The sequence below is a fragment of the Callorhinus ursinus genome, unplaced genomic scaffold (genome assembly GCF_003265705.2).
Source record: "Callorhinus ursinus isolate GAN/ISIS: 27379988/994484 unplaced genomic scaffold, GSC_fseal_2.0 scaffold25, whole genome shotgun sequence".
Classification (NCBI taxonomy): Eukaryota; Metazoa; Chordata; class Mammalia; order Carnivora; family Otariidae; genus Callorhinus; species Callorhinus ursinus.
In genome coordinates, this window is record NW_027397087.1 from 33,142,936 (window position 1) to 33,146,006 (window position 3,071).

At 34.4% G+C, this 3,071-nt stretch overlaps 1 pseudogene; it reads right to left on the reverse strand.

The window, feature by feature from the left end:
* Positions 1-1,547: 1,547 nt before the first annotated feature.
* LOC112832820 (cytochrome c oxidase subunit NDUFA4 pseudogene) lies at positions 1,548-1,782 on the reverse strand (annotated as a pseudogene).
* Positions 1,783-3,071: the final 1,289 nt, after the last annotated feature.

Genomic DNA, 3,071 nt, shown 5'->3' on the forward strand with positions numbered 1-3,071 from the left:
GCAGGCCATCATAGGTAACACAAATAGCTCTAAGGATGAGAGATATCGCTCACAAAGCTTGAGACACATTCATAACATATCAGGCTATTGTGGATTTTTTTTCCCTTGAGTAAGTGTGTCTTTAAGCAATTGGTCATTCCATCCAATTTGTTGATTTTATTGGCATGAAGTTGTTCATCACATTCCCTTACTCTGCTGTTATTTATTGTCTCTAGAGTCTGTGGTTAGCTCTTCTCTTTCATTCATTATATTAGTAATTTGTCTCTCTCTCTCTCTCTCTCTCATTCTCTGATGAATCTTGCCACAAGTTTTTCAATGTATTGGTCTTTTTGGAAACCTGCTTTTGGTTTTGTTGAAGTTCTCAATTATTTGTCCATTTTCTATTTCTTCTCCTTATTATTTCTTTCCATTTACTTTGGGTGTCATTTGCTCTTCTTTTCCTAGTTTTTCTTTTTTTTTTCAGAATGAAACTAGAAATGTTGATAAAATACCTTTGTAAAATAAACATTTAAAGACAAAAATTTTTCATCAATCAGTATCCCACAAATTTTATGTTGAGTTTTCATAATCACCTATTAAGGTATCTTTGTAAATATTTCGTGATACACTTTTTGAATCAAGGCTTTTGAATCAGGAAGTGTGTTGTTTGGGGCGCCTGGGTGGCTCAGTCGGTTGAGCATCTGACTCTTGATTTCAACTCAGGTCATGATCTCGGGGTCGTGAGATAGAATCACACATAGGGCTCTGCACTCAGCAGGGAGTCTGCTTGAGATTCTTTCCCTCTCCCCCTCCCTCTGCTCCTCCCCCCGCTTGCTCACGCTCTCTTTCTCTCTCTCTCTCTCAAATAAATAAATAAATCTTTAAAAAAAAAAGTGTGTTGCTTAATTTCTACGTATTTGGGGGTTTTAGATATCTTTCTGTTACTGATTTTTGGTTTAATTCCATTTTGTTGGGATTAAACAGACTTTGTTTTCAGTCCTTCAGATATACTGAGATTTGTTTTTACGGCATCTTGATACTTATTCTATTTGCACTTTAAAAAATTGTGCATACTATCGTTAAACTGATGCTCAATAAATGTCAGTTAGGGTCAAATTGGCTTAAAGGGTTGTTCAGATGTTTTTTATCTTTACTGATTTTTTAATTTTTGTTCTATCAGTAATTGAGAGAAACATATTGAAACCTCCAACAACAATTGTGGATCCATCTATTTATCTTTGCAGTTCTATAAATTTTGCTTCACACACTTTGAAATTATCTTAGTAAAAGTATACACATTTAGGATTTTGTGTCTCTTGATGAATTGTGTTTTATTATAATTAAATGTTCATTTTTATCTCTGATTGTATTTCTTTGCCCAATACCACTTTTTCTTTTCTTTTTTAAGTTTCAGATATTTATTAATCAGTGTAAAATAAACCCCAACACAATACACCAACATAATTTCATGCATTTAGAGGGGAAATATTTCCTGGATAAGTGGAAAACTGTGCAGATGGCTTCTGGGAGACCTTCATTCTAAGCAGCGTTATAGTGAAACATTTCACTTAGAAGTCTGGATTTTCTTTCTTCAGTTTGCTGTAATCTACACTCACTGAGTAGAACTTGTACTGATCATTAGGACCCAGTTTGTTCCAGGGTTCTATGTTATTCTTCCTAGCCCAACTGACATCGGGATTGAACAATGCCAGGCACAAGACATACAGGGCTGCTCCAATAACATAGGAAGATGCAGATCAAACTCGGGTGCATCTTGGCCTGACCCAGGATCTGGTGTAACATGGCTGTGGCAGAGGCCTCCCGTCCAGAAGGAGAAAATATCAAATCTGCAAGGCCCAGCACTAAGTAGTCCTACACTAACGATGAACGGATATCCAAAGTCGCCCAGCTACTTTTTCTGATAATAATACAGTCACGCATGTCTTCTTATCATTATTCTTTTCATGGTGTATCTGATTCCATCCTTTTACTTGCAAACTATCTGTGCCTTTATGTTTAAATTGGGTTCCTTGTAGACAGTATATAGTTGGATCTGTCTTTTTAGTCTATCTGATAGAATTGATTTTTAAATTGGGGTGTTTAGACCATTTATATTTAATGTAATTTTTGGTATGACTCTCCCAACTTGTTTCTTGTTTCCAATTTGTCCCCTCTGGTCTTTGCTCCTTTTTCCTTCTTTCCCTGCCTTCCTTTGGGTTAATTAGGTTTTCTTTTCATCCCATTCAATCTCCACTGTTGACTAATTAGATACACTTCTTTATTTTTTTTAGTGATTTCTCCACAGCTTACAATAGATATCTTTAGCTCATTACAGTTCCCCTTTAAGCAAAATTATATCCTATCATGTGCAGTTTTTGACCTTTACAACACTATACATTCATTTCTGCCTCCTATCCTTCATATTATTACCATCATACATTTATTCAATTTCTTTTAAAGAACTTAAAAAAATGAGGAATAAAACCATTTACTAACATATTTATACTATTTTTGACATTCTTTGCTTCTTTGAGTAAATCCAAGTTTACAGCTGATATCATTTTTTTTCTTCCTGAAGAATTTCCTTTAATTTTTCTTGTTGTGTGGTTCTGCCAGTAATGAAATCTATCAGCTTTTATTGCCTGGAAAAGTTTGATTTCATTTTTAAGGAATATTTTCTCTGACTATAGAATTCTGTATTGACAGAGTGTCTTTTTTTCCTTTCAGCACCTCAAAGGTGTCTTTTCTTGTTTTCTGGTTTGCACAGCTTGTGACAAAAAGGCTGTGGTATTGTTATCTTTCATTCTCTGACATAGAGTGCCTTTTTTCTTTAGACACTTTTAATAGTTTCATTATTGTTTTTCAACAATTTGATCATGATGTGCCTTCGTCTTTTATTTTTGTTCTGCTTGGGATTTACTGAGGTTCTTGGGTCTATGAGTTTACAATTTTCATCAAATATGGAAAAGTGTCGCCAATAGTACTTTAAATATTTTTCTCTCCTTTTTCTCCCCTCTGGGACTTTAGCAACATATGCATTAGATTGTTTATGCTGTCTTTATTTATTGTTCAGCCTTTTAAAAATTTTCTGT